At 50.8% G+C, this 22,388-nt stretch overlaps 1 long non-coding RNA gene across 3 annotated transcripts in view; it reads left to right on the top strand.

Annotated features, from left to right (window-relative positions):
- The window catches only part of LOC140603876 (uncharacterized), a 48,444-nt gene that overhangs the window by 7,088 nt on the left and 18,968 nt on the right, over nucleotides 1-22,388 (top strand). For 2 of the 3 annotated variants that reach the window (XR_012006856.1, XR_012006857.1), the window contains exons 3-4: nucleotides 6,774-7,035; nucleotides 19,422-19,764. This is a non-coding gene — a long non-coding RNA (uncharacterized lncRNA). Of the gene's footprint in view, nucleotides 1-6,773; nucleotides 7,036-8,034; nucleotides 8,207-19,421; nucleotides 19,765-22,388 lie in introns of those variants that run through there. The other variant, XR_012006858.1, reaches the window with a different exon arrangement.

Here is a 22,388-nt window from a genome sequence, read left to right on the forward strand (position 1 = left end):
GGCAGAGACACAGGGACACAGGCAGAGGGAGAAGCAGGCTCCCTGCAAGGAGCCTGATGCGGGACTTGATCCCAGGACCCTGGGATCACGACCTGAGCCAAAGGCAGATACTCAACCACCAAGCCACCAAGATGCCCCAAAAGAGAAGATCTTAAAAGGTCTCATCACAGGGAAAAAATGTTAACTATCTGTGGTGATGGATGTTAATTAGACTTATTGCAGTGAACATTTTGCGATATATACAAATACTGAATTGTTATGTTGTATACCTGAAACTAGTCTCATGTTATGTCAATTATTTCCCCCCCAAATATGTATGTGTAAATATAAAAGAATCCCAGGTCATTCATATGACACTGATATTTGGAAACACTTATCTAGAGCACTTTTCTAGGTAACTGGGCATGATATCTATCAATTTTTTTTTTCTCCTACCACCATGGTCACAGCAAGTATAAATAAATCAATGGATGTATAGGCAAATTGAAGAAAAAAATAAAGAAAATAATTTAAACAAAGAGGAGGTTTATCATGTTGTTGATACACTGTATCAGTCAGGACACAGTCAGGAGAGAAAAGAACCCAGTGCATATGAACAGGGCAAGTAGGATATAAAGAAGCCTTCATTGTAACAAGGGATTGGAGTGAAGGCGGACTGGCTTGAGGAACATAAGGGAATCCTAAGGGATGTAGCAAGAGGTGATATGCAAAGCAGCTTTGGACTTCCTAAGAGAAGGACCCCCCTGTCAATCCCAGGGAAGACTGGCTGGCCCTATCTCTGAGCCATGTTTGGTCCTCTCCCGTCCTTATCATCTTCTGTCCATCCTTCTTGACAGAGGACCTTTGATTCTAGCTACACACACACACACACACACACACACAGTCACATTTCAAAGTCATTCAATAATTCAATTCAGTAATTCAATAATTCCTGTTAGAAGGATTAAGTTGGTACTATCATGTGGTGGGGAGCTAGGGACTCAAGGCAATCAAGGATGAACAGGGCAGGTGGTCCCTGTCCCCGTGGACCTGCAGTCTAGCGTGGAGACAAGTGAACATGGACTTGGGACACAGGTAGGTTTGAAGTGCTGGAACAGTCAGAGAAGTCTTCCTGGAGGATGTGTTAGCTAAGCTGGGTCCTAAAGAATGAGAGGAAGCCAATCAAGAGAAGAGGTGGAGAATGAGAGGATGAGCATTCTGGGCAAGAGGAGCAGAAGATGCAAAGGGCAGAAGATAAACACCTCTTTGCTTAAAATCTTGTAGGGGTTCTCTGTGTCCTTACAGTTTGGTTCAAGTTCTTGGGCCTGTTCGCTGGGGCACCTCACTCCCAAGAAGAAGGAAGGAGGGGGCTGAACTATGGATATCCAGTATTTCCCTCTTACTTACCAACCAGGAAGTTCTACTGCACGCCCAGACCCCATGGGCAGAGAGGTGATGAGGGCCCAGGGAAGCCTCTCCTCCTAGAAATCCCTTCTGGCCAGCCCTCCCTGCCATCATCGCTTCTACTCTGTCTCCCATGAGGATGGGCTTAGACAAGGAACACGCATGCCCTCCCACACAACCACGTCAGGGACAGGGGGGCCCAGCTCTGGACGGAGACAGAACCTGCACAGAGGCAGCGCCACGAATACCGAGGGCAGCTGGTGACAGAACTCGGTGAATCACTGTGGTTCCTTCTCCGTCCGTCCCAGAAAAGGATGCTTGTCCTACCTCGCTGCAGACGACATCATCATCATCATCATCATCATCATCATCATCATCACCACCACCATCCTTGTCATTCTTCCCAGCAAAAGTGCACTTGGGATGCCATCTTTAGAGAAACAGCAACCACATCTCATAGCTTTGAAACAATAGCTTCTCTCTGTCTTTTTCTCTCTCCTTCCTTCCCACCTTTCTTCCTCCCCTTCCTTTTTTGTAATAAGGAAAACTTCCAAATCTGCAGGAGAGCAGAGAGAGAGAGGCTTAATGAGCTCCCAGGCACCCACCAATCAGCTGCAACAATAATCACAATCCTGTGGGTCTCATTTATCTGCCCCCCCCCTTTGTTTTTTTCACCCCATGCTGGGATATTTTAAAGCAAATACCAGACATCAAATTATTTCATCTGTAAATGCTTCAGTAGAACAGAGAAACTCTTAGAAAAAAATATATAACCATGATACTATCATCGCTGCTAAAAATTAAAAATAATTCCTTAATATCCTCAAATATATAGAGAGTTTTCAAATTTCCCCAATTGAGTACAAGGAAATCTTTTTACAATTGCTTTTGTTTGAGTAAGTGCACATATCACATTTGTTTGACATGTTTCTAAGCTTCATTTAATCTTGGATGATTCCTGCCTCTCCTTTTTCGGCTCTTCTTCTCATCAGTTTCTTATCAAAGAAACCAGGTCATTTATCTCCCAGATTTTTTTTCCATGTTCTAGATTTGACGGATTGTGTCCTAACATATTCCTCTACCCTCCCTATTTCTTATAAAGTGGTAACTAGATCTAGAGGTTTGATCAGATTCACATTCTGCATTTTGGCAAGATAAAATGACATCCTCTATCACTGCTACCCATCAAGGTTTCACAAGTGCACAGCATTACACTGGGTAGCGCTCTCGCTCTGGCGAGAGGGGCTAATTGTGTGGCTGCTGCTGTATTTATGATGGGGCTGGATTTACAGGAGCACAGGCTGAAGGTTATACCCGGCTGACAATGCAGAGAAGGCCCAGCGCTGGCGGCCCTGCCTGTGCAGAGGGGAGGAAGGAACGTGTGTGCATTTCCCTTCTTATGCATCTTCTCCCTGGACATGTTTGTGCGTGGTCACCTGCAGACTGACCACACTGGGGAGACAGAGGCAGAGGCTGGGCTTCCAACCTGCCATATGAATCTCTAGCAATAATCAGACCTTTGAACGATGGCATTTACCCCAGAAGATCTCACTGCCGAAATGAAAGATGCCACAGAGACTCAGGAGCATGAGGCCGTCATCATCTGAAAGCTTCCTTGGCCTCAGCCCGGGTTCCTTCCAGATGCAGATCCTGAGCGTGGGCTTGTGTACATGGAGTCTGTTTAGGAAAGTGATCCTACAGGGCTGGAGCGGAGAGCTGAGAAGACTACAATGGGGAAGGAGGAGAAGCCAAAGCAGGCAAGGGATTGAGCGGTTAGTGCTGTGGGCAGTCGAGCTCGGTCTCACCACTGAGGACCCTCGGAAGAACTGTGCAAGGTGCATTTCAGAATTTTCTGCCCAAGAGATGAGAGTAGCTCACCCAGTAGCCCACCCCCTGGCTGCAGTCTCCCATTCATGAAGGGTCGATACAAGGAAGAGGGTTACCATGCATCTTCCAGGTTTGGACACGCACTAGAATGGCTAAATCCTCAAATATGCCCCATCTGATGTGGACAAAGGTGCCCACACAGGAAACGGTTACATGGAACAGCTGAGGCAAGGAGCTGTCGGGACGCACCTGTGCACTTGCTGCTATTTGCTACAGCAGTGTCTTTTTCTTTTTTTTTCTTTTTTATGATTTTATTTATTTATTCATGAGAGACACACAGAGAGAGGCAGAGACACAGGCAGAGGGAGAAGCAGGCTCCCTATGGGGAGCTTGATGCAGGACTCGATCCCAGGACCCCAGGATCATGGCCTGAGCCAAAGGCAGACGCTCAACCTCCCAGCCACCCAGGCGTCCCTGCTACAGCAGGGTCTTGAGAGGACATGGTGGCTGTGTTGGGGGGCCCCCGGGCCACCTTCAGGTTTGATGATTCACTGGGAGGACTCAGACAAGAGGTTGTAGTCACAGTGATTGGGTACAGATTAGACCTGTCCGGACTAAGGCACCCAGGGCAGAGACCCGGGGAAGCCAGGCGGGAGCTTGCAGTTTCCCTTCCTCAGTAGAGTCCCACGGACAGGTTAATGCCCCGCAAGAATATATGATGTGAGACAACGCAGGCCCGCTGCTCTGGGGGGACAGGGAAGCTCACTGAGCCTCGGTGTCCGGGCGCTGGTGTTCCTGGGACATCACATCTGCATGCCTGATGTTCACCGCTCACTCTCCAGCCCCCTGTGCTAACTGGGCTCTGGCTGTGCTCAGATCTTGCCAAGCATTGGTTGGGTTTTAGGGTGTTTTCCCTTGAGGCTGCAGGGTGGACACAAAGTAAGAAGAGAGCTGCACGCTGCGTGCCAGTGAAAAGCCGCCCGCGCCCCCAGAGATTTCCCTTCTCTTCCCACTGCTCCTCTTCATCTGGCTTCAAACCTGCCCAGGTGTGTCTGGGGGTACCTAGGAGTCGTATTTATTTCCTTGTCTTTTCTTTGTTCTCTAGCGAGGCTAGGCTTGCATTTTCCCTCCAAAATAAGGCCTGGGTCAGGCTTTGGGGATATCCTCTCACTGGATCTCCTGCCGCTAATCTCTCTCCTTCCTCAAACCATCCTTGCTGGGGACCCCAGGGGATCTGAAAACAGATTAAAGCTCAGTTCCTTTTCCAAAGCTGCTGTGGCTTTCTAGTGCTTCCCCAGCTAATTTCAGGTTCTTCGGAGGGTCTTCTAGGTCCTCAGAGATCCGGCCTTAATCAGTTTCTGTAGCCTCCGAATTGCTTTGCTCTCAAGCTTCAGTGTGAGACCGAGTTGCCCTGTACCCAAGGCCCACGCCTTTGTATGGGCTGCTCCACCTTCCCTGGGCACCCACCTTCTTCCAAGCCTGGTTCAAAGAGTGGGGAGGTCTCCCTGATGGCTCAGTGTCAAATTAGGTTTCCTCCTGTGTGTCCCTGGAGAATGTTGTCTTGTTCGTCCCGAATTTGTACTTAAAAAACAAAAAACCCAAAACAAACCCAGTGTGACTTGTGTGGCTATTCTTCTCAGCAGAGGAGAGGTGTGCTGGGCGGGTGTTTTGAGAGCAGAGAACAGATTTTGGGGTTAGCTTTGGGCGTGACTCTTGGCTTTGCCACCTAAGCTGTCTGTGATCTTCTTCGAGCACTTTACCTTCTTCCAAGCTGTAGTGTCCTTCCTGGGAAGTGGGGAGAATGACCCCTGTTTATGAGGATTCACTTCTGTGTTTACATGCTCACCCTCCACTAGACCATAGGCTCTTCAGGGCAGAGAAGGGGGCCGTTGAAACTCTAGGAGCTTATGAATTCCCAGGGAACCTGCCCTGCACATAAATGTCAAGCGGAAGGGGAATTGGAGAATCGGATTAATCCATTGTGGGCACCATGGCATTTGGCTACATGTCTTCAGGCACTGCTGGCAATGGGTCCCACACAGACTGGCACATCTTTGCCCACTTCTGCAAGGACCCCTCCGTGGATTCAGATCCCTGTGGACAGGGACACAGTGATTTTCTGATGTTAGGTGGCTCACTCTCTCCAGCTCCGAGTTCCCCTGAGAGTTCCCTGAGCGTGTTCTCCCTTGGGGTTGAACCCCATTGCCCCAACATTCCTGCACGCCGTGCCCTGCAGCTCCCCGGGTGGACTTTCCTACCTGGAGATCCCTCTGCAACCACCTCAGTTTATCAGACAAATTCCAGTGACATTGAATCTCCAAAGGAAAGGCGTAGGCATTTCTAGTTCCTTTCCCTTAGGAGGCCTCGTTGTTTCTGTGCCCATGTACACCTTTTCTCCCAGCCTGTCTGCAGAGGAGGGGCATTTGGAGGGACAACTTTTGTGAGGTCACAGCAGTGCTCTGACATCCTTCTTCTAGGGACGCTTTGCATTACAAAGAACAATGACAATTTGCTTCAGGCTGGTTCTGATTCTACTTCGACCACAAAGCCAGGCAACTGTTCAAAAGCCATCCTCTCTCTCTCTCTCTCTCTCTCTCTTCCAGATCTGCAGCAGGACTTCTCAAACATTAAAATGTCTGGCAATTGCCTGGGGATCTTGTTGAAATGCAGATTCTGATTCAGTAGGTCTGGGCAAGGCCCTGGGATCTGGCATTTCTAACAAGCTCCTGGGGGGTACCTTTGCTATGTGTCCTTGGACCAAACTTTGGGACCCAGAGTCTGGCTCCATGGCCAGGCATCTGGCCAAATCTACGTCTCCGGTACTTTATATCTATCGTCGGGTAAACAGTGGGAAATGGGTAAATTGTTGCTGGATGGATTAAAGAATTAATTCATCCTAATTATAATGTTGACAATAAAAGCCAGTGTTTGAGCTCTTAGTATGGGTCAGGCACTCTGATTTGCATTAATTCTAACTAGAGTCATGACAGGGACTTGTCATCATTTCTCGCACTTGGCAGGTGAGAACCCAGAGAGGCTGAGGGATTGTTCTGAGGGTGAAGCCGGTATGTGGACCTCAAGCCTGGGCCCTGAACATCTGTGGTATCTGGGCCATCAGAGGAAGGGGTAGCGGTTACCCTGCTGCATCCCTTGCCAACTTGTAAAGGAGCTTCCTTGGGTGCATTGTGGCTGCTTGGTGATTTCTCAGATTTCCTTGATGAGCTACACCCATCTTGAAGTCAGTAATATAGTTACCTGAAATAGGAAGGGTTATCTTTTTGTGCTAAGACAGAGATTTCCAGGTGATCAGGAGGGAATGACCCTGCGGACCAGGGGCTCTCTGTGGGGGGCTTGCAGGAGCATCAGTGGGTGTGAGAAGCTCCCGGCTGACATGCTATGCCGTGTGTTGCTGCATAGGACGTGGGTGTATTTTCTGGGAGGGTGAACCTGCAGACTTCACCAGACTCCGAGGCTATGTGACTTCAAGAAGAGCTAAGAACAACTGCTTTAGACAAAACTGTCTCTATGAAGGATTCTCCTGATGGATATAATTCATTCTTCAGATTTGCCAGGGAGAGGAAAGACTTTTGAGCATGTGGCAGGAAGGGGGCAACCTCGCTGAGACTCGTTGGCCTGGTTATGGACTGTTGAGTCCTCGGACACCCTGGTTCCTGTCTTCCCATCGCCATCAGATCCCGCTGGGTCCTTCGGGTCACCTCTCTCCTCCCCGCGGGGCAGGGGCCACAGGCCCTGTTCATCATCGATTCTAGGAGGAATGCCTTGGTGTCTGGCGCGGAGCAGGACTATGAGGCGTCTGCGGAGTTGGTAGGTGGGTCTGGCTAGCTGTGGGCCTGTCTCTGGAATTCATTATTTTATTTTATTTTATTTTATTTTATTTTATTTTATTTTATTTTATTTTATTTTATTTTATTTTATTTTATTTTATTTTATTTTTATTGGAGTTCGATTTGCCAACATATAGCATGCATAACACCCAGTGCTCATCTCATCCAGTGCCCCCTCTCAGCGCCCGTCACCCTGTCACCCCAACCCTCTGCCCACCTCCCTTTCCACCACCCCTTGTTCGTTTCCCAGAGTTAGGAGCCTCTCATGTTCTGTCTCCCTCACTGATATTTCCCACTCATTTTCTACTCCTGGAGTTCCCTTCCGTGGGTTCATCCGGGTGCATCTCCCCGCTGGTCCAGGCGCCCCGAGCTCCGGGAGAGGAAGCTGTCGCCTCTCGCTTGGCCACAAGGCAGCGCTATTGGCCTGCAGTCGGGTCCCTCGGATGCCGCCACCTGCTCTGCGACAATGCATTATTCAAAAGGATGATCGCTACCGACGACAGTCAGACTCACGATGTCTAATGTCACACACAAAAATGGCCAATAATGACTGGGGTGGGGTAGACGATCAGCTGCATCCCGGCCCCCTTGTACCTGTGCAGACACCACCTGGCCTGCGCCCTGCACGAGTCACAGGTGCCCACACGGAAGCCCACAGGTGGCTGCCAACCGCCTCCCAGGGATGTGCCTTCCTCGCTCCCCGAGCTCCTCCGGAGGCCACTGGGACAGGATCCTCTAGGGCAGGTGCACCTGTTTGCAGCCTCAGCTTTAGCCTGGCCGCGTTGGGCGGCGTAGCTCACGGAGTGGCCCGCGGGATGTGCAGGGCTTTTAGGGGAGTGCTTAGGGGAGGGGAGGGGAGGAGAGGGGAGGGTCGCCTCCCCGCCGGGCCCTCCTGGTTGGGGGGGCCGGCCTGCCCGCCCCGGGGGCACCCCCCCCCCCCGCCGCCCTGCCCTGCTCCCAGCTCGTGCCTCTAGGCGGCAGCACCGCACCGCAGAAAGCGCAGCCCGCAGCCTGGCGCAGGCCCGGCTCCCAGCCAGGGATGCTCTTAGCTGCAACTTCCACCAGCGACTTCGGGCCAGCGGCTTCCTGTCCTGTGTTCGGCCTCTGTGTTCTCCTCTGTAAAATGGGGCCGTGAGCACCTGCTCTCCCAGGTACGTGAAGGCTCCTCATATACTCTGAGAAGCCCCTTCAAGGGGAGGGAATGCGAGGATTAGGGCAACCCCAGATCTAAGTCTTCATGCCCTGCGTGGGCAAATCTCTGGGCCTCTGTAGAGGGGCTTGGAGCAGAGGATGCTCAGGGTGCTCCCATTCTGCACCTTTTATGCAACACCCCTAACCTGTGTGCTTTTACCTTTGCAGCCTCGATCTGGCGAATGATCAGAAATTATGGAAGCAAACATAGGAGGGGGCAATTAGAATGATCTGAATTCTTCTTCTTCTCTCTCTCTCTCTCTTTTTTTTTTTACGTACTCCAAATGCTTTATTGTTCTGTTGAGATGCTTACAAATACTGAAAGTCACCCAGCCTGGGGCCCAGCAGCCACGACCCAGTGATGGGCAGGGAGGTGGGCTTAGTGTTAAGGCGTGAAGGGCCAAGGCCAGGCAGCTGGTGGCCTGGTCCTCTGCTCTCCATTTCTGTCACCCTTCTGATGCTGAAGGGAGGGCAGCCACACCTCAGGATCCTCTCCCTCTGCTGCCTCCTCTCCTGCTCAGGTTCTCCCTGGAGCGTCTGAGCAGCCCTCCAACCCTCTTAGAAACCCAGCCTGTACAGAACCCGTGTAGCCGCCGTTCCCATCAGCTCCCCTCCTCTTCCAGTCTCTGGATGTAGGAGCTTCGTCCCTTCTGGCTCTAAGCAAGACACGAGTGGAAGGGAGAGGGCTGGGCTGGGGGGCCACAGGCTGTGCATCGGGGCCTGGAGACACAGGTGGAGGGCGAAGAGGGGGTGTCTGGTCCCCCTCTGTTACTGGCGGTGAAGGTTCCATGATAGTTTCTTCTTCTGGTCTTTTTTTTTTTTATTTTAGATTTTATTTATTCATGAGAGAGAGAGAGAGAGGGAGAAGCAGGCTCCCTGCAAGGAGCCTGGTATGGGACTCAATCCCAGCTCCCGGGGTCACGACCTGGGCCAACGGCAGACCCTCCCCTGTTGAGGCACCCAGGTGCCCCATTCTTCAGGTCTATTACAGGCAGCTCAGAGACCAGCCCCCTCATCCCCTCCACCCCACCCCCAGCCTCCTGTAACCCAGGCAATGCAAGCGTTTCTGATTCCGTGTTTGCTCATAGAGCACAACAACACATCGCTTGTGGGTTTGTCTATGTTCCTTCCTCCATTCTTTTTTTTTTAAGATTTTATTTATTTATTCATGGGAGACACACACACACACACACACACACACACACACACACACACAGAGGCAGAGACACAAGCAGAGGGAGAAGCAGGCTCCATGCAGGAAGTCCCATGCTGGACTCGATCCCAGGTCTCCAGGATCAAGCCCTGGGCTGAAGGCAGGCGCTAATCCACTGAGCCACCCAGGAATCCCCTCCTTCCTCCATTCTCATGGCTCTCACTAGCATGTGACTCCCACTGTAGTTACTTTACAGCATGGAACTTCCTCTGTGTTGTTAGTGGGGTTTGCATGCCTGTCTGGCCCTCTGTCTGTAAAGCGGGTAATGGGGCTCCAGTAATTTCTGCCCTCGGGGCAGCTAACCCAGTGCCTGGCCCATGGTGATCAGTTGGAGAGAGACCCTCATGTGAATGAACAAATGGAGAAGAGTAGACAGGAGAGAAATGGTATGAATGGACGAGGCATCTCTGATAACGGGGTTTTGGGCTCCAGGGCAGGCGTCGTGGGTGAGGACGGATCTGGAGCGATCATATGATGCTCGGCGCTGCCTCCTCTACAACACAGGTGAAGGTAATCCTTTCTGCTGCCCGAACAATGGACGTCAAGGTCATACATCTGCAATCTCAAACCGGTCTTTTTTTTTTTTTTTTTTTTTGTATTGTGTGTGTTCAAGTATAGACTTCATGTTCTCTTTTATTTTCCTTGAAGGTTAAACTTTGGCTTTTTTTTCATCTATAAAGATGTTTTAAAATCCCATCTTGAAGCTTTAAAGATTTTTCTCTCAGCAGCTAGCTATAGATATATAAAATCCACCCACCTTACGAATGAAAATGATTGATACACATCAAAAAAAAGTTATCTGCATTGGATAATAAAACTGAGCTTAAGCCTCTCTTTAAATGCTCACTCCAGGAATTTAACTGAAAAGGCAGGTTCCTTATGGACTCCATGGTGGAGAATTTAGGAGTGGGGAGGGTTCTAGGTGGAAAGGGATACTCGCATTTGTGCAGGAGGTGTCCCAGGCACTTTATATAAGAGACTTCACTTAATCCTCCCACCCGAGGAAGTTAGCACCAGCTCTAGTTTTGCAGGGGAGGGAATTTGAGGCTCTGATATGTTAAGCAGCTTGTCCAAAGCCACACATGCCAGTTGGTGGTACTGGGTTCCACTTAGGTTTCTTAACACGCAGACCATCCCTCCTACCCCCCCCCCCCCACTCCGCCCCAATATGATCTCACCATCTCGGAACTTCTGGAAAAGAGACACGGCAGGAACATAACTTTCTTTTTTTTTTTAAAGGTATCTTTTTTTAAATAATAAATTTATTTTTTATGGGTGTGCAATTTACCAACATACAGAATAACACCCAGTGCTCATCCCGTCAAGTGCCCCCCTCAGTGCCCGTCACCCATTCTGTAAAACCGGAGTGCATCTTGTGGCTGCAGACCTCTTCTGATCCCTCCTTGCCCGAGGCGGAGTCCCGGTGTGCCTTGTCATCCACAGGGGTTAAGAGCCGAGGGCTGGGAAGTCAGGCAGATATGGGTTCAAATCTCTGCTCCTCCACTTTTTAGTTGTACAGCTTTGAACAAGCTGCTTAACTAATTCTTGGTCTTCTCTTCTGTAAAATGGGGATTCGAGTGATGCCTGCCTCAATCCTATGAGGATTGTTTCAAAGATTAAGGGACATAATGAATATAAAGTGTTTAGAAATGTGCCTGGACATACTAGGTACTCAGTAAATGTCAACAGGATGTGTTACTGAAGCCTTAATAGTGCTTTGACTTTCCCCCTTCACTCGGTGGGCCACTCTCAGCCCCACCTCTAGCCAGAGAGAAAGTCCCCCTCTTCCTCGAGACACTTTATTTAGATCTTTAAAAAAAGATCTTTAAAAATACTTTAATAAGTATTTAAATCTATGGCACCTCCTATAGTAGCACCGTGCACAACTCGTACAACAGTGCCCGACGGCCCTGGATCCCTTTGGAAAAGAAAGAGAAGTATTTTTTGTTTCCTGAGCAGAAACATGCCTTTCGAGGGATGGACCTCCCTTGCTCCCGTGTGCAACCGACCCGTGGATGAAGGCTCAGTCCTTTCCAGTCTATGGGTTCTGGGGGTGCAGGCTGATACTCCAGAGGGGGTGGGGAGAGACAGGAGTGCAATCCCAGAGAAAGAGAATTGAAATTCCTGAGCCAGAGAGAAGAAGAGGTTGTGGGGGTTGCTCAGATAGTGGAACCTGGAGCTGGGAAACAGAGGCAGGGGGGTGGGTGGATTGAGCCTCCGGTTGCATTGTGTTCCGGACGTGGGCCCCTGTCTCCGTGGAAAGGTCTTCACGGGGTGGCAGGAGGGGCGGATGGCAGCGATGCCCTGCACCTCAGGGCTTGACGAGCAGGGCCGGGAGTAGCCACCGCGGCTGCTGGGAGTCCCCAGGCTCGTCCTGCGTTTCCACTGTGACAGCCTCACATATTCACAGGGGTTGCTGAGAATGTGGGATTCAGGGGCTCGCACTCTCTCCGCCGCTGCCTGGTTGTAGCATCTTGGGCAAGTCCCTCGGTTTCCTCGTCAGTCACTGGACATGCCACCAGTATCTCCCCCCAAAGTGTTGCGAAGATTGAGCCGGCTAACACACGAAGAGCCTAGAACAGCACCCGGCAGGTAGCAGGTGGTCAATAAAATGCGCATCGTATCATTTTAGAGTTTCAAGAGAGGCGGGAGTCTCCGCTTCATTCCCCTCCCAAATAACTGAAAGTGGGTTTATTGCTGATCTTGGCTGACAAGGCTGGGGTGGATTTAATTTGATTTAGCAATATATAGAAATATGACATTTCTTGTAAAAAAAAAAAAAAAGGAACAATGGCATTTCTTGGACCAGAGACTTAGGGAGGCAATCCACCTGCATTGCAGGTTTTGTTATTGTTGTTGGCGTGTGAGGGGGGGGGGGTTCTGCAGGCCCAGAACCCCGGCCTCGGGCCTCACTGGGCCCCCGTTGGGGGTGCCCTATGACTCCGTGTTCCCCGCTACCCTCCTACCCCATCGGTTCCAGGCTGCGGCCCCTCCTGTTTCTGTTTCCCTTCCCTGCGGCCCTGCCATGTGGATCTGTAGCTTGTTTGCACCGTGTACGTTTTATTGCTCATCTTTGTGGGAAAAAGTCAGCGAGAAATCACAGAGGTGGGTAAACAAACAAGTTCCCAGAGTCTGCACAGTGAGATCACGTAGCAATTTTCTTGGTTTGTGCATCTCCATTCCCTTTCGGAGCTGCTCAGTTTTTTACTTCTCTTTCGTACTCCTGAACACAGGGCTCAGCAAACCTCCCTTTCCTGTCGTCAGATCCCTCTTCCCCCGGAGCCCCCCTGGTGCCTGCAGATCCGAGAATGTGGAGCCTGAGACACCGCTTCCACACTCAGGCTTTGGGGGACATATGGTCCCAGGGCAGCAGGAGTGACGGTGCAGGGAACTAAGATGGACACGGGGGACGGGGACAGAAAGGCAAGGGGGTGCATTGCAGAGGCTGCAGCATCTCAAGAGGACACACCTGCTGGCTTGGCCGTGTGGGACATCTTGGGGAGCAATCTCCCATGGGGAAGAAGGGACAGGATGTGTCTGCAGGCTCCTTCTCCTCTCCCATCTCTCATTGGTCAAACTGTGCTCCAGGGGGCGAACTCCCCCGCACCTGCACCTTCTAGATGCGCTACACAGCCCCTGGCTGATGGAGAAGCCGGATCCCATGACTCCCAGCACAGTGCTCCACCCGAGCCGGTGCGGGGTCAGCTCTGGCTAGAGGTCAATTCCTGCTGCTGAGGGTGTGATGGAGCTGGCGTGGGACCCCAGCCCTCGCTGCAGAAAAGCTGGGACAGCTCAGGAGCCACGGGGACAGTGTGGCCGGCGCTCTCCTTTGAGTGAATGGCCAAGTTGTCTTGGGGGGGGGTGCAGGCCCGAGGTGCTGATGTGGGTCTGTGCGGTCTGTCCTCTCTCTGTGACTCGGGGACTTCCATGAACCCCATCCTGTGCTGTCACCATCTCAACCTGTGGCTTCCGAACCCACGGCAACAGAGGAAGTGAGCACAGGATGAAGCACGGAGGCTTTCACTCCACTGGAAGGGGACGCTCCTCACTTCTGCTCATCGTCCATCGTCCAGTGGCCTCAGTCTGACTTCGGGTGGGGTGAGAAGCCTGGAGAAGCACCTGCAGGCGCCTTGTGATCACCCCCATCTCTGCTACACCACCTGCTCCCCCTCCCCTCTCCTCCTCCTCCTTTAAACCTGCGGTCAGTGTTCACCATTCCTGCGATCCGTGGTCCCCAGCGGCTGCTTCTGGAACCATCTTGGAACCACCCCTGGATCTGGCGTCCTTCCAGCGCCCCCTGGTCAGGGACAGCCGAGCGGGGCCCAGATTCGAGCCCCTGTGTGCTAGATCTTGGACTCCTTCAGTGGGAGGCTTTGGCTGGAGGGTCCCCGTCGGCGTGGACAACATTTCCTGAAGTTGACTTGCTTTCCTTCCCAGTGTCAGAGCTGCGTGGCGGCTTCCATCTGTTGCTGGCTCCCTCCCCCTTACCCTTCCTTAGGTGTTTCCCCCAATAAATCTCATGCACATCTTCTAACATCTGCTCCTCAGGGAGCCTGAATGAACACATACATCATGATGACTCTACAGATAATTTCCAGCCCTGCCTTAAATAGCGCACTGTATTTTTTTTCTGTGAGTAAACATCATTTTGTGTGTTTTATCTGTTTACTTTTCTAAGGATCTATTGCTCATGTTTTTCAAGGAACCTAACACCATAAATGCCCGCAATCTATTTTATTTTCCTGAAGACCTCCCTCCAGCGTGCTCTGATCCCTGCTGTCGTCCGGAGCGGGGGTCCTCTGGGCCCGATGCTGCTCTGTCCACATCATCCCTCTGCCTTGTTACATCTCCCACCCTCCTGTTGACCGACTTCCTTTCACACTGAGGCATAACCTCCTCCAGCTTCCCAAGGAAGGCTGCATAGAAGCTAACTTTTGACTCTGCAAATGTCTTTATTTTGCTCCTTGGAAATAGCCTGATGGGATTCTGATTCCAGTTCCTTTATATGTGACCTTTTTTTTTTTTTAAAATTTTTTCTTTTTCTTTTTTTCTTTTCCATCTGGAAGTTGGTTGGATCTTATAACAACATGTCTTAGTATGGGTTTTATTTCCTTTACTGTGGCTGGGCATTGATGGCCTTTTTCTATTGGAAGATTTGAAAGTTATGAGACAGTGAATGATGAGAAGCCAGTCTCCTTCCTCACCCTGGCTGCTGGCTGGGCACTTTCTCCTCCGAAGCATTGCTGTTACCACTTACTCGGGCACCTTCTGGAGATGGGCTGTGCTGCAGGGGCAGCTTGTAGGGTGACAGTACATTCCCATGGTTAACACTTCCTCAGTCCACTACCACGCCTTCGGAAACCTCCTTTTAACAGCACCACAGCGTTCTAATATGTGGATACACCGCAAAATGGATGGAATTGGTTCACTCTTGTGGAAGTTTGAGGCCAGGTCTACTTTTTATTTTGTGAGAAGGGAGGTAAGACGTGTGCTGTGAATCTTTGTGTACATCTCAGATTATCTCCTTATGTTCTGTTTTCCAAAGTGTGCTCACAGGCAGGATCTCAGTTCTGGATTACAGGGGACACGGTCTTGCGTGGTTTCATACTCTTCCCTTCCCGTGGATGGTTGCGGAGGGGACCCCGTTTCATCGGTAACGAAGCATGAATGCCAGGGAACATTTGGTTGTCTTTTGCCCACACGCGGAGTACAGAAATTCCCTTCCTGCAAATCACTTTTTGCTAAAGGGAGGCTTTCTCACTCATGCCAGATGACACCATCTCCAGGCCCAGATGTCCACACAAACTCAAAGCTGTGAGCTGTGGAAGTCACGATTTCCCAGCTCCTCTCTGAGCTTCTGAAGCCACAAGAACAACACAAATTACACACCTTCCTCTTCTTCTCCGCAAGTTCTGAATGCATGGAGAGTTCAGATGCTTCCAGCATTCCGCCCTCAACGAGGTCTGATGCACACAGAGGAAGTACCACCTTATGTCGGTTGGATGGTTTTCCTCTTTAACGTATTTTTCTATCTAGAAACACATCCAATCCTTTTCCACCTTTGTAGGGTTTCAGAGCATCTCACGGTTCCTCTGGATGGTGAAATGGCCTCACGGGAGTCAAGGTCACACAGTGATTTCAGGGCAGGTCTGGGTCCTGATCCTTGACTTTCCAAACCAAGCTAGAGCAGATTCCACTATCGACTTAACGGGGGTGTTTTCGGACAACAGAAAGAACCATCAGGAGTGAGAAAGAGATATTGGAGTCAGTGCGGCATGAGTGTGAATCCTAGAGACCTCTTCTCCTCTCTGAATCTCAGGTTCCTCTTCTACAATATGGGAAGAGCGTACTACCTCACAGCGTGGTCGTGAATTAAAACCCGGACACACACACACTGATCACAGGTCTGCTGAACAGCAAGTTTCTATGTACGTGAAGAGAGCGTTTGTGTGGGTGACTTGAAATGAGAGTCTCTAGAGCTGTGGACAGTCATGGTTAGATGGATGTCCACTATGACAGCCTGGACCTAGAAAAGGACAGGGTCTTCTGAGAGGCAGAGTCATGATTAGAACCAAGAGTATCTTCCCGTTGTTCTGTTTACCACTCCACTGAGGTGGTCCAACCCAGGTCCCCCATGACCTTGTCCTAGGGAGTACACAGCCTAGTGAAGAGCACCCAACTTGAGCTTGGGGAGACTGGCACAGGCAGCTTTCAGAGACTCTGGAGAGACAGATCGGGGACAGCCAGAGTCTGGGAAGGCGGGATGAATCAGGGGTGGGCAGGAGGCTGAGTCAGTGTGGGGGCCAAGTGACAAACTCCAGCAACAGTGCGGGTTTGATTGGGAACATCTCCGATAGGGCTTGGAGGGAGCTCAAATCCTGGAACTCTCCAGCTGGCAGGGAGATTGGCTTTCATTCTGTGTGGTTACCTGTTTTACGGTGTCATAGCTCTTATGATACTACAGATTCTTTGACCACATTAGGCAGGATAGGTTAGGTTAACTGCTCTAACAAGCCAGCCCCTGAATCTTGGTGCTCAATATGCTAGATGTTTATTTCTTATTCATACCAAGTCTGATGCAGACCAGCCAGTGGCCTTCCATAGGGTTACTCGGGGTCCCAGCCTCCTTCCATATTGTGGCTCTGCCCATCCCAGGGCCCAGGAGGCCTCTGATGGGCCTTCTGCATACAGCTGGCACAGGAGGAGGAGGAGTTTTTGGGGTCATTTTGTGGGCCAGGCCCCCTGGCACATATACCCATGGGCCAGAACTCAGTCCCATGGCCCACAGGACCAAGAAGCCAGGAAATGTAGATCAGCTACATGCCATGGGTGAAGTGAAATGGGTTCTGGGAACACAAAGCAGTCATGTATGTGAATATTTCTGTGCCTGGAAAAGGAGTTCTTTAGGAAGCTGGGACTGTGATGTGTTTGCCACACATTCCTGGGCATGGTCCAGTATCAGGCATAGGGAAGACACTGGCCACACAGAGATAGAAGACATCTAACTCTTTGGTTTTGTCCTGACTTGGGGATCTCTCCTCACTCACTGGACTTGGTGAGTAGACCCAACTTTCTCTGGGTGAGTGTTCAGCCTGGATTTTCATGTTTCTGGCTTCCATCCTGGCTCTGGCCTCTTGGCCCCAAATGTCAGCCTTGGGCCCATCCATCTCCTGAAGGGACAGGAGGACCAGACAACCAGAAGGAGTGCTTTCCCCTGTCCCTCCCCCCCTCAAATCACTATAGCTTCTCTAGCTGCACTAGCCTTCTAGCTACCAGCAGGCCTTTCCCCAAAATGCCACGTCTGGAAGCTTTTTCAGCAAGAGGACAAGCCTGGCCTGTGTCAGAGTTGTTTATGTGGGATCAGAGACACCCCGGGCTGGGAGCTGACCATCAGTCTGATCCACAAAGCTGACAGGGACCTGAGGGCCCCAAAGCTGCCGCCCAGGCCAGGCAGACAAAGTCCAGCACAGTGCTGGGCCCTTGGGCAGCCTCTCTTCATGCTGGACCCTTGTCAGCCTCGGATCCCAATAGAGGGACTCCAAGGATAAGGACAAGAAAACAAACAGTTCCCAGCACATCGCCTGATGTTTTTCAGTGTGGAGAAAGAATGCAGGTTCAAAGGGCTGCCCTAGTTTCCAGCAACAAGGGTTCCCTCGGGGAGGCAGCAGCATATTGTACTGATAGAGCACAGGGGAAGCATCAAAAGGGATGTTTTGGAGACAGAGAGGAGGCAGGCTTTTGATAAAGAATGTTGGCTTCTTCTCTGAAAAAAAAAAAAAGAAAAAGAAATTTGGGATAGGAAAAAATCAAGACAGGATAAATAATAGTTGCCATTTTTTTGTCTACTCTATGCACTTTACTTTTTGTGCTGTTAAAGGAATCCTCTGGAGAGCCTGTGGGGTGAGCAGATCACGGATACTTTATGGACGAGGAAACTGAGAGCCACAGTGGTCCAGTAATGCCACCAAGATCACATAGCTCTACGTGGCCAAGCCAGGAGACAAACTCAGGACTTTTCTGATTTCCAAACTGCTTTCTGTGCCCCCCACCCTGCCTGTTTTACATTTCCAGATTCCAGATTTTTCTTCCATGATAACATAGAGTCATTGCCGTCCCTGCTTAGACTTTGTCATTTGGGGTACTTGTGCCCCAAACCACTCTGCGTTGTTTCTCAGTTAGCATCCACGACCATCCTATGAAAAGGGCACTATTATTTTCCAAGTGTTTTGCGGAGGAACAAACCCAGAGATGTTAAGTAATTTGTCCGAGGTCCTGGGAAGAGGGAGGGGCCACACTGGAAGGCCACTGTGCGACCCCAAACCCGGGGCTCACTCCTCTCCACCAGGGACTAGCAAACTACAGCCGTGGGCCAGATCAGGCTGGCTGCCTTTCTTTTTTTTTTTTTTTAATTTCCCATTTCATTAAAATTTTATTTAAATTCATTTAAATTCAATTAGTTAATTAACATATAATGTATTATGGGTTTTAGTAGAGTTCAGGGGTTCATCAGTCTTATATAACTCCCAGTGCTCATCTCATCAAGTGCCCTCCTTCATGCCCATCCCCCAGTTACCCCATCCACCCCACCTCCCCTCCAGCCACCCTCTGTGTGTTCCTAGGGTTAAGAGTCTCTTGTGGTTTGTCTCCCTCTCTGATTTCATCTTGTTTTATTTTTTCCTCTCTTCCCCTATGCTCCTCTGCTTTGTTTCTTACATCCCACATTTGAGTGAGATCATATGATAATTGTCTTTCTTTGAGTTATTTTGCTTAACATAATACCCTCTAGTTCCATCCAATGTTGTTGCAAATGGCAAGATTTCATTCTTTTCGATGACCAAGTAATATTTAATTGTATATATAGACCACATCCTTATTCATTCATCTGTCGATGGACATCAGGGCTCTTTCCATAGTTTGGCTCTTGTGGACACTGCTGCTATAAATATTGGGGTGCAAATGCCCCTTTGGATCACTACGTTTGTATCTTTGGGATAAATACCCAGTAGTGCAATCGCTGGGTCACAGAGTAGCTTTGTTTTCAACTTTCTGAGGAACCTCCACACAGTTTTCCAGAGTGGCTGCACCAGCTTGCATCCCCACCAACAGTGCAAGAGGTTCCCCTTTCTCCACATCCTCGCCAACATCTGTTGTTTCCTGACTTGTTAATTTTGGCTGCCTCCTCTTGTAAGATTTGTAGCCCATTGTTGTTTTGTTTTACATTTTAAAGTACTGTTTTCCTATTTTAAATGGTTAAAAGAAATCAAAAGGAGAATAATATTCTGTGACATGTGAAAATTATATGGATTAAAATTTTTGTGTCTGTCTATAAATGAAGTTCATTTCTATTGTTTCCTTGTCTTCTCCAGCTGCTTTTGGGCTCCCAGGGCTAAGTTGAGTCACCGTGATCGAGACTGCTGTGTGGCCCACAAAGCCTACAGTATTCACTATCTGGCCTTTTATAGGAAAACCTTGCTGTCCTCTGCTCTGTGGTATCCCGTGGACAACCAAAGGGGGACATCACCACTGAACCCAGAGAGCGAGGCATCCAGTCCCCCCACTGCGGAGCTGGGCCAAGCTGGAGGGAACAGTGGCCTTTCCTGCTGACCGTGCATGGCCCACTGGTCCCCCAGAGAAGCTGCAGAGGAAAGCCCAGGCTGGCCAGCTCTGGGGTTGCCTACAGAGTCCAGTGCCCAGTGATGCAGGGAATCAAGTCGCTGGGGGCTCAGGGGCCAGCTCAAGCTAAGGAACCGACACAGAAGTGATGAGACGGCCTAGGACTTGGGTGGGACCAGAGCTGATGTGTGGGTGAGTTGGCAGGAGTTGAGGGGAGGGAGGTGGGTCGAGGCCTGGCTTGAGAGGCTGGTTTTGGGTGGGTGATGGGGTTGGGGAGTGGGCATCACACTTCAGGATGACAGAGGAGGAAAGGCTGGCAATCAAGGCTTTATGTCCAGGTGAAGAGTGTCTGGAAAGCTTTGGCCCACGCCCGCAGACAGATCCCTGGCCCCCATCAACCTCGGACAGAGCAGGGAGGGCTGTGGACACTGTGGGGCTCAGGGCTTGCGTGCCAGGGCTCCTTTCGCAGGCCATCTTCCCGTGGTTGTCTCCTGCCCTTCTTCCAAGTGCTGGAAGGATGTGCCATTTGTACCCCCCTCACCTTCTAGGAGTGCCCCTGGCCCTCTGGGGAAGGGGAGCTTCTTATTCCTGTAAAAGCTTTAGGTTCTAGGTATAATGAGCAATGAAAATCCACACGAAAAAGTGAAGAGAGGGGCTGGCGTCTGAGGGGGGAGATCAGGCTTTGGAGTGGAGGAGGTATGGGAGCTGTCTGCCCACTCAGAGCTGGGCTCCAGGAGCTTCGAAATCTGGTCCTGTTCCTGGCAGGGTTTGGGGAGAAGGCGGAGCAGAATGATGAGGAGGTTAGAAGAGGGGACCCTGGGTCTTGGGGGGCTGGTGCTGTTTAAGGATTCGTGGTGCCCAGTTGTTCAGGGGTAAACCCCAGACTGGAGGGGGCTCTGTGCTCTCGAGGAGGAAGAGGTCAGCGGCCAGGCAGGGGTGCAGGGAAGGAGCAGCATGGGCTCCTGGGATGCTGTGCACCTTGTGACGTGAGGGAACCCCGCCAGCCCCTGGGGATAGGGGCACAGAGTGGAAATTAGGGTGATTTCAAAGAACAGAATGTGGTATTTCCTAAGCATCGGAATCTTTGGACTGACAGTTGTGTGTCACACGCAGGACACTCAGTGCTTGCTCCTCCTCTCCCACTGTTACTCCTCCTTGCCTCCCTCCTTCTTCTTCCTCCACTCTTCCCTTTCCCCCTCCTCCTCCCATTCTCTCCCCTTCTCTCCTCTTCCCCTTCCTCATCCTCTTCCTCCTCCCACCTCTTCCTCCCTTCTTCCTCTCCCTCTCCTTCCCTTCCCCCTCCTACCCTCCTTTCCTCCCTCTCCACCTCCTCCCCTCCCTCTACCTCCTTCTCTCCCTCCTCTTCTTCCTCCTCTCCCTTCTCCCTCCCCTCTTCCTTCTCTTCTTCCTCCCCTCCCTCTGTTTCTCTCCTCTTCTCTATCCCCTTCCATCCCCTCTCTCCCTCTCACCTCCCCACTAGCCACTAATTCTTCCCCTTCCTCCTCTTCCTCCCTTCTTCCTCTCCCTTCCTTCCCCCTCCTTCCCCTCTTTCTTTCCTCACTCACCACCTCCTCCTCTCCCTCCTCCTCTCTCTTCCTCTCCTCCTTACTGTTATCACTAAGATAAGGCTAAGTGCAGACTCTCAGTTTTCCTGATGATGTGACTCCTTCTAAATTGATAGCCATTAAGAATTTCTAGGTGCTCAGTTCTCTCATAGGTCCCAATGGGGGGAGGAGCTCAATAAAGACATGATCTGTGGGTAGACCAGAAACTCAGGACACTGGAACAGTGTGGGGTGATACAGAGAACACAGAATTGTGTGTCATAACTTAAGTGGTGGTGGCCACAGAGGGGGCAGGTCAGTGGGGGCTGGAGTGGAAGCTGCCTGCCAGCAGAACCTCAGCATCAGAGATGGTTGGCGCAAGAAGAAAAGAGCCAGAGATCAGCATGTGTAGCTCCCTCCTCTTACAGATGAGGAAACTGAGACCCAGAGAGGCTCAGAAGGGCCCAGAGCCTGACCTGAGGTACCCAGTAACTTGGTGATGGAAGTTGAACTTGATTATAATTAATGGATATTTCTGTCTCTAAACACCCAGTGGCTACATTTCTAGACTAAGATACCAGTGCAATTAATAATGGTGATCATAGTCAACGTGTCCCGCACACTCCCTGTGTGTCATCCGTCCTGCTGAGCACTGTGTTTGAATCACCTCGTATGACTCGCCAGTCCTTATAGAACCACTCCTGCTTTCCTTAGCAACCGCCTGGCCCTCCGACCCCAGCCAACCTGTTTTGGCTAATCTTTCGATGCTCTAACTTCTGCAGTCTTCACCTGTGTCAGCTAACCCTGCGCATTTCCTTGCACACCCCCTCTTCTTCTCCCTGGTTTACTCTGCCCTTTTCAGCCAAGGCCAGCTGGAGTTCTGATTCTCCCTGGAAGCCTGCCTCCCAGGCCTTGGCACTGGCTCAGAGAGGATGTGTGTGGATGCTCGCATGGGGGTGAGTGAACGGCATGAAGTGCATCTGCGGGAGCCTGTCAGGGATGCTGCGACAACCATCATTCCCTATTCCCCATTTGCTCCCTCCCCGGGTTAACTGAGTAGTAATGGCATAAATGAGTATAAAACAAGGCACACGAGCATCACGAACCATAGGGGAGGCACACACTGGCCGAGAGATGAAGGCAGGGATGGGTTATTCCCACCCATGGCCATCAGGTGTATTTTCTGATGTGATCCCTCTGGATCTGGAAGGTGGAGAGGTTGCAGATGTGTAGAGATGGTGGGAAAAGGAGTCGGTTTGGAGCCCCCAAAGGG

Source organism: Canis lupus, chromosome 14 (assembly GCF_048164855.1).
Source record: "Canis lupus baileyi chromosome 14, mCanLup2.hap1, whole genome shotgun sequence".
Classification (NCBI taxonomy): domain Eukaryota; kingdom Metazoa; phylum Chordata; class Mammalia; order Carnivora; family Canidae; genus Canis; species Canis lupus.